This window comes from Palaemon carinicauda, chromosome 31, assembly GCF_036898095.1.
Source record: "Palaemon carinicauda isolate YSFRI2023 chromosome 31, ASM3689809v2, whole genome shotgun sequence".
In the NCBI taxonomy this organism is placed as follows: domain Eukaryota; kingdom Metazoa; phylum Arthropoda; class Malacostraca; order Decapoda; family Palaemonidae; genus Palaemon; species Palaemon carinicauda.
Genome location: NC_090755.1, coordinates 42705499 through 42719460, shown reverse-complemented (window position 1 = coordinate 42719460; position 13962 = coordinate 42705499).

Genomic DNA, 13962 nt, shown 5'->3' with positions numbered 1-13962 from the left:
TTCTTTTTGTCGTCTTGAAATCCGTTTGGATTTTAGGAGTCTCTTGACAGATCCCGCTATTTCCTTCCTTTTCTTCAGAGGGATGGAAAGACGGTGTGACTGAAGGTTCTAATGGATTCCTAGCCATTGGAACTTCTGAGCTGGAGAAAGTCGAGACTTTTTGGTGTTGAACTTGAAACCCAGATGTTTCAGGAATTGGGTCACCTTTCTGGTAGCTTGCAAGCATATTTCTGAGGATTCCGCCCATACCAGCCAATCGTCCAGGTAAGCCATCACTTGGACGCCTTGTAAGCGTAGCTGTTGGACGATCGTTTCTGCGAGCTTCGTGAAGATCCTTGGGGCTATGTTGAGTCCAAAGGGCATGGCTCTGAAGGCATACTGCCTTCTTTGAAGCCTGAATCCTAGGTAGGAGGAGGCCTGGTGATTCATTGGAATGTGCTAGTAGGCATCCGCCAAGTCTGTTGAGACTGTGTAAGCCTTTGGAGGCAGCAGGGCTCTTATGTGCTGAAGAGTCAGCATTTTGAATTTGTCATTTACTATGAACTTGTTGAGAGGGGACAAGTCCAGAATGACTCTGAGTTTGTCGGAGTCCTTCTTGGGAACACAGAATAGTCTTCCTTGGAACCTGGTGGACTTTACCCTCTTGATCACCATCTTGTTCAAGAGTTCTTGGACGTATTCTTCCAGGACGGCGGTGGAGTGTTGGAAGAATTAGTGGATGGTACCCTAGTCCGTTCTTCATGCTGTGAGCCTAAGGATCGAAGGTCCAACGATCCTGGAAGAGGCCGAGTCTTCCTCCCACCGGAAGCATTTCATTGCTTCTGGTTTCCCGAGGGTTTACCACCTCGGCCGCCTGCTCCCCTTCCTCCTCTCCCTCTGGATGGACATCGAGAGGAGTCTTTGCCGGAGCCTCTACCTTTGGGACGAAAGGTAGTTTACTGTCTTTCATATGCTGGCGTGAAGACTGGTGACTGAGCCACCACCGGCTGGGGACCAGCTGAAAGGTCTGTTGGGGCTGAGCCACCAACTGGGGAGCAGCGGGTGTAGGAAACTGGCGTTTAGCCTGACGCTGTTGAGTTCTGGGCTTGATGGTCTTCTTCTGAGGTTGAGGGTCCTCATCCTGAGAAGATTTCCTCTTCTTTGACATGCCCCACTTCTGGAGAAGGTTCCGGTTGTTAGTGGTGGCTCTGTCAATGATCTCTTTCACGAGATCGTTAGGGAAGAGATCTTTCCCCCAAATGTTGGAGGAAATCAGTTTCCGGGGTTCGTGTTTGACGGTGGCATCCGCAAACACGAATTCTCTACAGGCTATCCGGGCCCTGATTAAGTTGTAGAAGTCCTTCGTCAGGGTGGCGAGATAGGTCTTAGCCAAGACCATGTAGAAGCCTTGGGTCCGTGTGTCCCCGGCCATCGTTTCCATTTGGACTTGAAGAGAGAGGGCGACAGCCACCCTCTCTTTCGTGTCCAGCTCCCGACGCAGAAGGTATTCGGAGAGCTTGGGGAGGTTCTTGTTGAACTGCCGTCCAGCGATGTCAGCCTCCAACTTTCCTACAGAGTAAGTCAACTGGATGTCTTTCCAGTTCTTGTTGATGGGAGGGAGGGCGAGGGAGAGGGGCCTACATTCTTCCAGTGTAGGGCAGGGTTTCCCTTCCTCCACCGCCTTCAACACAGCCAACAGGGATTTCTCAGCAAAGGGGAAGACCGTGGTGGCAGAAGCAAGGAAGGACGGGTGTTTCTTGGTTAGGGGCGGCACCTTGGAGTTGTTGTAGCCCTTACTCTTGAAGCAGCCGGCCAGAAGAGATTGAACCTTTGCATGGTCAAAGACGATAACCTCCTTAGGCTCGGTTTCCTCCTTTGAAACTGGCTCGGACTTGAGAAGAATGTAACAGTCCGGGTATGCTTCGAAGCTAGGCGAAAGCTCCACCTCTTCAAGGGGAATGGCGCCTAACTTGTCGTTGACGAAGATGCGTCCACTCGTGATCGGCATGTGTTCTGCATGCCTCCATGGGTTGGTCACTGAGCAAGGGGGAAGATCCTTAACGGTGATCTTCCTCGGGGTCTGTTTCGACAGACGAAGGATCTCCCTCTTGAAGTCTTCGCCCCTCTGGCGAAGCTTTTCATCCAGGAGTGCCACCAAGGCCTGGAGGTGATCCTGGGTGTCCACTCTCACAGGTGTAGGAGTGGAAGAAGTAGAGGGGACAGGTTCAGAAATTGTAACGGAAATAACAGAGAGGGCGCGGGCGCCATCACCCTCTGAGTCAGGAGCCTCCGTATGCTCCTCCTCTTCTCGACCCTCGGCCATCAGGGTCGTTTCGGTGGTGTCCGACACTTCTAACATTCGTTTCACCTCATCAAGATGGAAGTCTTGGAGTGCGTCCAATATGTCAGGTTCAACCGTCAGCTGAATGCAGGGGATCTCTGGCTTGGGGATAACAGCATCTGCAGATGCCTTAGGAAAGAGTAGAGCTCTCATTTTCTCACTAAGGAGATAGGGCCCTGTGGCCTTTTTCTGGAAACCACGCACCCATTTGCGTAGTTTCTCTCGAGCGATGTCCCTGGCCTCTGCAGATGGGGAGTCCTCGAATGCCTCATGGAGCAGGTCTTTGCAGACAGTGCAGACCTGCAGGTCCCAATACCGGAGAGTCCCTTGGGCAACGGAACTGCTGGCATGGGTTCGGCATGCCAGGTGGCCATAGAAGTTCGGGCGCCGAACGCTACAGAAGACGCTCTCACACCGGATGTACTCCTCCTGTAAAGAAGAACGGGGTACATGAGTCTACAGAAGTCTATATCATTAACTTAAAGTAATCTTAGATTAGTCTTAAAGTAATTTTACTGACAATATAAGATTCCTTTCCAAGTGTAAGCTTAGGATAGGTAAGCTGGAAATGAAGCAGAAAAGATACATACTTGTGCATCCCACCCAGTCATTTGCTGTGACTCCATACCATAACTAATTCTAGGGGGCTCCTTCAGGGCGCCCTAAGGGGGAGAAGGGATATCCACACTGGATAAAGCATAGCTTTGACTTCCTCCAAGGTATTAGTAATGCTGAGAGGGGGAGCTGAGTTCATTCAGCATAGGGAGAAAGGGGGAGAAATGATTCTCCCTGATTCAGGTAGGTCCCGGCAAGGGACTGTGCATGTATGCACAGAATATGCTAGAAGAATTTACTGCACAACTATACACCATAGTTTTCTGACTGGGGTATGTACTATACCCTAGAAGTACTGGCTATTGTATATAGCTATACAATAGACACTGCCGGCGCAGGGCCAGCAGGGTAGAGGTGAAAGTCCACTGAAGTAGAATGATTAGGTAGCGCCGGCAGCATGATGGCATGCCGGAAGCGAGCCAGGCGCCGGAAAATCTCCATCCAGGGGGAACCCCTCCCAGCCATCAATCTATGTGGTAAAGAGAGGGCGAAACCTCAAAATGATGGCAGATCGCCGGCACGTCGGCGGCCCCCGGCAGTTGGCCTGCAACACTGACGTCAATCAATGAGACAGAGAGGATACCGGGATAAGGTTACGGCTGTTACCGGCAGGGTAGTGTGGCAGTGGACCGGCACTAATAAGATAGAGAGAAAGAATAGAAGAAGGAGGGAAGGGCGGTAGCTTACTACCCAAACCTCGTCTTCTTCTGGAAGGAGTGTTCAAATGAAAGGGAGAGGTTTGCAACCTTTCATCCAGCCGCAACAGAGCCGGCAGTTGGCTAGAGTTGCGGGTGGCGGCCCAAGGGAGGACCGAAGAACACTTTAAGATAGTGAGGGCTCTCGCCAGCAGACCGACCTGTCATATACTAGCCCATTGTTCAACTATATGAGGGAAGCCTAGCAGTTGGGACTAACCAAAGAAAGGACCGGGCCGACCCCACAACCCACCGGCACACGGTCGAGTTGTAGGACGGTGGACAGAGGTGTGATGGCTAGGCCCTCACTAAAGGACAGAGGGGGGAGGGGCAAGGGTCCTGAGGGGGGGGTGTAGGGGAAGGCGTGAGCCCTCACCGACACTCCAGGGGGGAGGGTTCTGTTTCCGTACCCGCACTATCCCAGGTGTAGAAAGAATTCGTTCTACAGCCTAGGGTAGGTTAGTACAGTGAAGGCACAGCATTAAAGTCCCGTCCTGAACTATAAAGAAACAGAATCCTATGGCCTGCCTAACCTAGGCCAGGGGAACAAGTCCCCAGACCAGGGAAGGTAGGTGTAGGACACAGGGAGGAAGGGTCGTAACCTTACTAGGTGTGAACTAGGGGGAAGGGGAGAGCCCCCCCCCCCCACCTCTGCCGGCCAGCAGAGCCTAAAAGGAGAGTTCATTCACCTAATGGGGTAGCTGGGGGTGCAAATGACTGGTACTCTGAGGTTCTGTCCCAAACTCAAAGCTCATGTACTATGGCTAAGAGTAGGGAAAGAAAATCCTAGCCTAACATGACTTGAAAACGATTCAAGGTAAGGAGGGCTAAGCTACTTCAGAGGGAGGAGATTACTTTGGATAAGGTAACTGGGGAGGTGAGAAAGTATACAAGAGCCCTAGCGTTAGGTTAGGGGCAAGGGAGACGACTACCAAGATCATTGAAACCCTTTGTATACTTCTTAGGAGAAAAACATGTGCAATCACAGAATCTTATATGTATAAATGCCTAACATCTTCATTTCGTAAATTAACTCTAGGAACACTTATTATATCATGCATGAAAGTAAACAAAAAAGCCTAGGCTATCGAGCCTAGGGGCTAGGGTAGCAATCTAGCATACGAATTTGGCTACCTACACTCGCCGAAATTGAATACTGTCGGCATAATATAACTAATTCCTAGCAATGAATACTAAATAACTAATGCTGATAATTAGTTATAAGGGAAGGTTATTCTAGCTAACTAAATAAATCATGCGAAGCAAACAACAGCGTCGGCGTCATGACACCTCCAGTCAAGGCACAGCTCCGCCACAAAACACAGTATTTCAAGATAAAAAGGCGTTACTTTACGGCCAGAGCTGATTTATACAATACAAGTATATGGTACTCAACTTTCCAGAAGAAGGCGAGGCAAAAGATTGCGACATGATGAATTTAAGGGCGAATAACTGGGAAAAAGCCCCTGGTCATCAACGCTACGTAAGAAGGAATGAGGAAGGCGCGCAACAGTGACGTCAACCAAGATGGCGGCCAAACATGGCGGCGGTTATTACGTCACAGAGTATCATAACAGTAACAAAGGATGAGAACTTAGTAACGGCTTCTCCCATAACTTGCCACACTTCCCCCTCGAAGCGTAAACGCTCTGTTGGGTGCATAGAGCTATGTGGCGTGTCAAGCATATGTCCCCTGTTATTATAAGATATCCTAAAGGGAAACCTGATGGGTACTCGCACCAGAAGTTAGAATTCTATGAAACCTTTAGTTTAATTCTCTGGGAATATCTACTGTAGACATATATACCCTTAGGAAGCTACTGAAGGAACCTTCCTTCAGGACGACATGGCTTGAGCCCAAAAATAGTGCTAGTTTGTCCATCATTTTAAACACCATCCGTCACCTGTTGCCAGTAACTTCATCGGGATGAGATTTAAGGGGCCATTACCTCCACACTCAAATGTTTCATTACTACACCAAGTTGCTCATCCGCTTATACGAGTATAACTGTTGGCAAACTTGGATTGCTAAGAGATACCACCTAGCACGGTATTATAGATATATATATATATATATATATATATATATATATATATATAAATTTATATGTATATATATATATATATATTGATTGATTGATTGATTGATTGATTGGAGGTTTTCTGACATCCTGACATCTAAGGTCATTGACGCCGATATCGTTTATTGTAAACAAATAAATAAAAGAATATTCAAGTAAAACCATAAAAGCAAAAATATCATTTTAAAAGTTAAATATCTTTCAGAAGAACTGCTTCTGAGATAAAGCTAAAAATATTCCTTGTATGGTAGGATACATCATGTCCAAGAATCTTGGCGAGGATGAACCTGCCATCCTTACCTCGAGCCTCAAACAGATAATTATTTCTCTCACTACTATATATGGAGCTTTCTGTCAACAAATGCCTCACTGTCAATAGTACCAAACAGTCGTTTCAATATGGTTGATGTTGGCCAGCCAGCAAAAACTCATGTGTCTTCCAGGTGTGACCAATGCGGAGATGACAAAGAGTAGTCTCTCACCTTTGGGGCATCCCCTTATGCGTCCAAGGGGATATAACATTACTTATTTCTCTCAACTTATTTTTAAGAACACTATCCTAATGCTGTGGCCAATTATTATGAATAAAATTCTTAATTGTAAATAGAAAATCAATCCTGGGAATGAAATACCTTCTTGGTAGCAACTTAGATGCAGTATTCTTGGCCAGTAAATCTGCCTTCTCACTTCCAGACACATCTATGTGTGCTGGAACCCAGCAAAATCGAACTGTTATACCTTTCATATCAATATTCAAAAGCCACTAAAAAAACTTTAAACTGAAAGGGTTATTGGAATTAAAGACTTCTAAAATTTGTAGGACACTACTTGCTTCACTAGAAATGATAAAATTGACCTCGTCTTATAGAACTATTTTCTCATTAGAGGTTAGTATGCCATATAGTTCGGCAGCAAATACAGAGGATGCTAGAGGAAGTGTACCTCTACAATTAAATGCACTACTATATACTCCAAATCCAACGCCAGCATCAGATTTAAAGCCATCAGTATATATGAAGTCGATACCCTATGTTCCTCTACATGTTCCATAAAGAGCTACCTAGCTTCATAGTTAGTCATGTTCTTTTTTATACTAATAAAATATTTACAGAAATGTATATCTGGTAATTTCCATGGACGGGTTTATATCCTACATAAGACCACTTTATTTCTATCTATATCTAAATTGGAAACCATATGGTTGAAGAGATTTTAGGTGCAACTCAAAATATCTAGAATGCCTAACAAGGTTTTCAGTCTGACACGCTGGAGAATTAGGAAATTGTTGCAACCTATAGAACAATAGAAGACATCCGGTAAAGGTCTATAGGCAATTCTCCAACGACAAAAAGAAGGCTTGGGATCGGCGAAGTTCCAAACGCTACCTTGGACAATCTGATACCAGCCTGGTGTATAAAATCTAAAACTTTTAATTGGCTTTGGGGGACTGAGGAGTATATATCACACCAACAACTAATGTTTGATAAAATTAGGGCCATTTATCCTTTTAAAAGAGTTTTATGGTCTTCACCCCATTATGTATGTGACAAAACTTTTAAAAGATTCCGAGCCTCAAGACATTTTACTTTTAAGGCTTTCAGGTGAGGAAACCATGTAAGTCTGCAATCAAAGATTAAATCTATAAATTTAGCTTCACTTACACATGGGATATATTGATCTTTGATGTACATATCTGGGTCTGGATGTACTCCCTGAATACAACAGAAATGGAGAACAACAGTTTTACTGGTCCAAAACTTGAATCCATTTATATCAGCATCCTTCAGATACAGATAAAGCAGGAAGTGTTACAATCAGTACGGATTGTATTGTTTCTATACTGAATCTTGTCTGCTCTACTCATCAATCCAGAAAAGAGAGGTGAATCTTCAGTTTCCAGACTGAATTGACTTTCCTACCAGGAAGAGTTGACTCTAAAAGCCTGGAGATTGGTGTCAACTTTGATTGCATCATTCCCAAATATCCCACCCACCTCTGCAAGAAAAGCTAGGGCTTCCCGTGATGTTGTTGGATAGTTTACAAATCTTCTTTCTCTGGAAGATAGAGGGGGATATCAGTGATCCCAAAAAGGTAAGGAGTACCTGTTCAAAAGGAAAATAACTATTAAAGGCTTGGGTCTTTGTCTCTGTCAAGTGTATCACTCCACTCGTGAAAGGAGAAGGGGAACACCAACTTCTGCTTCTCTTTCTATCTTATCCCATCCTCTTGCTTTTCCTCCAGAACTGACTATGGAGTGGGCCTCAAAAGCAATGTACATACACAAGCTTTTTCCAATGGAAGAAGTTGCAGGTGGTTATAATCAAAGTCTAGATGAAATCAGGACAACCTCTCTCTCTAACATAATACTGCAGTGCAGCACCTGAATGTCTGGTTGCTGATGCTCTTAAAGAGCTGGAGTCCTTGAAGGAAACGGTGATGTGGGTCACTGAATCCTGTGATGCTCGCCTGAACTTCTCTAATACCAACTGCACGTGACTTCTTGGCAAGAGTTACTTGGACCATCTTGATGACAAATTCTGTAACATCCTTGCTTCTACTGGACTAACTTGTTTTGAGCATTGAAACACTCATGCTCTTTTATTCTTCAAAACCCAAGTGCCTCACTGGCTAGCTGTCTTGAGTAGAAAAAACCTCACTTTTTTCACCAGACAGCATAAGACCTCTCTGAAAATTCTGTGACTGAAAGTGCTGTTATCCTGGCAGTCACGAAGCCTGACCACTGGTCGAGCCATAAGACTACTTGCCTTCTCCTCTTCACACGTTGTTGATAGATCAACCTGATACTGTATATGAGTGTAGTATGTGAGTGTAGTATTCAGATCCTCCGCTGCCTCAGGAAATTGGGGTGCAGGATCTTGTTGGACCGATTTGAAGTGAGTGAGTTCTCATATCTGCTATTTTATGCTGATAGATGGTTAATTAATTCTGGTGATATCCAGTTGATAAGATCATCGTAAAATTCAACTATTCGCCATCATGAAGGCTAATGTAAATTTCTAAACATATTCACCAAGTCATAGTACTATATCTATTTTTCAAATAGTATACCACAAATAATCCACTGAAATCTACTTAACTATGCCTTGATAATAATAGATTATTCCAGTGACTGTAAATCTTGATAATTGCAACATTTTGATTGTATAATCATATTTTCATATTATACTGAAGTGAAATACTTTAAATCATGCGTAGGTTAATGCTTTGAAGGATATTAAGAACTTATTTATCCTTACTTCCATCATCGCCAATATATAACAGCAAAAAAGTTGTCACAAAATTTTTTTTTTCCCTTATAGGAAAGTATTTATCATGTTTTAATGTCAAACTTGTTCCGTAAATTACTAGGAAAAAAACAAGTTTAGGGGAACTTCCGTGTAATTTTCTTGAATGGAATTCCAATCTTTACCATATATTGGAATCAATGTTCTTATCCAGAAGTGTCTTGGGAAGAATACCAATTGGTTAGTTGAAAGTCTGGCCACCAGGGGTCACAAAACCAGTTCCTTTATCAACCCACATCGGGAAACATGTTTAGCATTCTTTGGTGAGGTTGATGTTATTGTTGCGACGAAAACCTTTTGTTGATAATCCTAATCAATGTTCACATGAAATTTACAATAATATAAGTGTCTATACCAGTGTACTGTTAGGATTTTTTATAATAATTTGTAAATGAGAATGCATTACATTTTTATCGAAGCCTTAGCTGTCACTATTCATAAAATTCACTTAATGATGCTGATATTTTTATGGATCCTCGTTCTGTAAATCGAGATTGTTATATAATTTAGTTACGGCTAGCGCAATAAAAAAATTAAAAAAAATAAAATAACTTGAACTTAATATTAATTCTTGTTACAACTATTCATCCCTAGAATCGATAATAGCGATATAACGCGTTATTAAACACCCCTGAACCAAAATGTTTTCCAGACCAAAAAGATACCAAATACAGAATGGTTGGTGTTAAGAAAAAGGATACTTTCCGAGATCCTTTTATTAAAGGTTTCAATTTAAATATACCGCCCTCATCCAATATTTCGGAAATGCCATCATTCACGTTTGAGTTAGGCTCTAAAAAGGAACTATCAATAGAATGAATTCTAGATTGGAAGTTTCCTCTGTTGTTTTTTTAAATAAATAATTGATATTTCATTGTACTTCCATGAGGACGGGAATGGGTAAAATAATAGAGAAGTAGATATGAATAAAATATAATAAACTTACAGAACTCGAAAAGTCGTACGGAATGTATCTCTCTCTCTCTCTCTCTCTCTCTCTCTCTCTCTCTCTCTCTCTCTCTCTCTCTCTCTCTCTCTCTCTCTCTCTCTCTCTCTCTCTTTATATATATATATATATATATATATATATATATATATATATATATATATATATATATATATATATATATATATATATATATATATATATATATATATATATATATATATATATATATCTATTTATATATATACACACACACACACATATATATATATATATATATATATATATATATATATATATATATATATATATATATATATAAATATATATTATATACATATATTTATATATACATAAATACACACACACACTTATATATATATATATATATATATATATATATATATATATATATATATATATATATATATATATATATGCAAAAAAAAAAAAAAAAAAAAAAAAAAAAAAAAAAAAAAAAAAAGGACATTATTTAAGTTTGAGTTCAGCAAACAATATTGTTATTTGCGGTACTCTTCTCCTGAACAAGAGCATACATAGATATACAAGGACTTCACTATGTGGCAATTACATTAATAAAGAGAGAAAGAGATCTCTGAGAAATGTAAGAAGCTGTAGATATGCAGATATTGGTACTGATCACCGGCTCCTCATTTCTACAACTAGATTAGAACGGAAAGCACCCAGCAAAAGAGGTCCATTGGCAGACGAAACTGTGGAGCCTTTTTACATATACACATCTTTCAATTTTCCTTATGTAGACCACCATATATATATATATATATATATATATATATATATATATATATATATATATATATATATATATATATATATATATATATATATATATATATATATATATATCTTTTTCATCGTCATCATTATCATCTCCTCCTACGCCTAGTGACACAAAGGGCCTCGGTTATATTTCACCAGTCGTCTCTAGCCTGAGTTTTCAATTCAATACCTCTCTAATCGTCATCTTCCTCACTTTGCGCTTCATAATAATCAGCCCTGTAGGCCTAAGTATTCCAACTCTTCCAGTGTCTTGTGGAGCCCAGTGAAACGTTTTGTGAACAAATCTCTCTTGGAGAGTGCGAAGAGCTATAATATCCAAGGGGGTAGAGAGAGACGTCAGTTCTTCACACAGGAACTTTATTAATTAAAACATACACGGGAGCAATACCAAAGCTCAAGTCTCAGAGACACCAAGGTTACAAGGTAACAAGCATTAATGATTATCATTACAAGACAACAAGGTTAGGAGGGAACAGGCAATAAGGATTGTTATCTGTTAAGAGCATGCCCAAATTATCCCCATCTACCTTTCACCATGATCTCATTAACATATAGCACTGGAATAATCACTCTTATAGTTTCATTTCTAATCCTGTCCTGCAATTTAATTCCCAATATTCTTCTGAAGGATTTTGTTCTCAAATATGATAAATGTGTTTAAGATTGTTACATTGTCATACAACAACTCATTTTTAACTTAAAACAGATCTCACTGAATGGATATATAGTCTGATTTTTATATGTAATTTCAGGCGGAGTGACTTCCAAATTTTATTTAACCTAACCATTGTCTGATTTGCTTTTTCAATCTTTCACTAAACACCAATTCTAATGACCCTGTATTAGGGATCATAGTTCCTCAATACTTAAATTATTCTACCCCATCAATCCCTTCTCCTTCCACTGATATTTCATCTTCCATTGCATATTCTGTTCTTATCATCTATGTCTTTCTTCTATTGATCTTGAGCCCAACCTCATGTGATGTTTCATCCATTCTGGTAAGCAGTCATTGCAAATCCTGTGGTGTTTTGCTAATAATTACAGCATCATCAGCATACTCAGGGTCAACTAATTTCCTATTACAAAATCAATCCAATCCTTCTCTACCCTCTCCAACTGCTCTATGCATTACAACATCCATGAGAAGTATAAAACACAAAGGTGAAAACACATTCCCTGTGAGTACTCCGGTATTCACCTGAAATTCATTTGATAGGACTCCACTAACATTACTTTGTACTTGCTATGCTCACGAACATACTTAATTAAATTTACATATTCAATAGGAACTCCATAATAATTCAGGACTCCACGAAACTGGCCGGTGCACACTATCAAAGGCTTTTTCATAGTCCACAAATGCCATCAGAAGTGGATTTCTATATTCTACACATTGCTGTTTGAAGAATTTCAAAATGAAAATTTGGACATTAGAGCCTCTATCTGTTCTAATTCTTGCTTGCTCATTCTCAGCTTTTCATCAATCTTTCTCTCCCGTCTTTTTTTCAGAATAAGCAGGCTATATATATTCATGAAAACTGATGTAAGTGTAATGCCTCTGTAACTAGTACAATCAGTCAGGTCTCCTTCTTTTACCATTTCAACCAATACTCCTAGCTCCCATTCCTCAGGTTTAACCTCTTCATGCTAAATCCTGCAAAATGATCTTGTGAGTATTATGGAAGTCACTTCATTTTCAGCCAATATCATCTCAGCAGTTATTCTATCGTAATCAGAGGCTTTCCATTTCTTCAGTTTTTTTATAATAGCTTCGACGCCAAACACACTGAATTCATACATGGGCATTCAGTCATGGGCGCATCAAGCTTCAAGTTTATCAATTAAACTATCATCATCGTATCTCCTATTCATGTCCTCACTAAAGTGTTCCCTCTAACATTGCCTTTCTTTAACCTCTGTTGTTATAACAGATACATCTCTCTTTTTGATGGGTATATGTTTCTTCTTCTTTCCTCCAGTAGAGATTTCATTAATAATTCTATGGGCGATACTTACACTACATCCACTCCCTGAATTCACAGCTTTGTCAGCTTTATCTGCTTTTCTGTCTAAATGCTCTCTCCAGTCGTTCCTGAATGTTCTTTTGACCTCACCATCAATACTGGAATACTTCTTAGCATGCACTACCTTGTAACTTTCATTACTTCCTCCACAAATCTTAACAATCAATGTCTGTCTTTTTCTCCTTTTTATAGTATCCCAAGTATCATTTGATGTCCATGGCTTTCTCCTTGTAACTACATATCACAAAACTTCACCACTAACTGACTGATATATGTTCTTACTCTCAAACCTTTCTCCATTAATTGATTACTCTTCGGCTCTCAGAGTCTCTAGGACTGCAAGTTAATTCCCCCATTTAATTGCAATGGTTTCTCTTTGCTCTTGTTCCAGATGCTTTGTTGTATCAATCTTATGGATTCTATCTACATTTCTGCTGGGTGCTTTCCATTTTAATTTAGTTGTAGAAATGAGGAACCGGTGATCAGTACCAATATCTGCAAATCTACAGCTTCTTACATTTCTCAGAGATCTCCTTCTCTCTTTATTAATGTAATTGCCACATGGTATGTCCATGTATATTTATGGATGTTCTTGTTCAAAAGAAGAGTACTGCCAATAACAATATTGTTTGCTGAACTCAAACCTAACAAATGTATCCTATTATCATTTACTACTTTGCCAAGACCCTCTACAACCATCGTATTCTCTACACTTTGATCATTCCTTCCATCTTTAGCACTGAAGTCTCCAATCCCAATTTTCATATATCTTTCTGGGATCTCATCTATTGCACTCTGCAGTTTTTCATATATATATATATATATATATATATATATATATATATATATATATATATATATATATATATATATATATATATATATATATATATATATATATATATATATATATATATATATATATATATATATATATATATATATATATATATATATATATATATATATATATATATATATATATATATATATATATATATATATATATATATATATATATATATATATATATATATATATATATATATATATATATATATATATATATATATATATATATATATATATATATATATATATATATATATATATATATATATGTATATATATACATATATATACATATATGT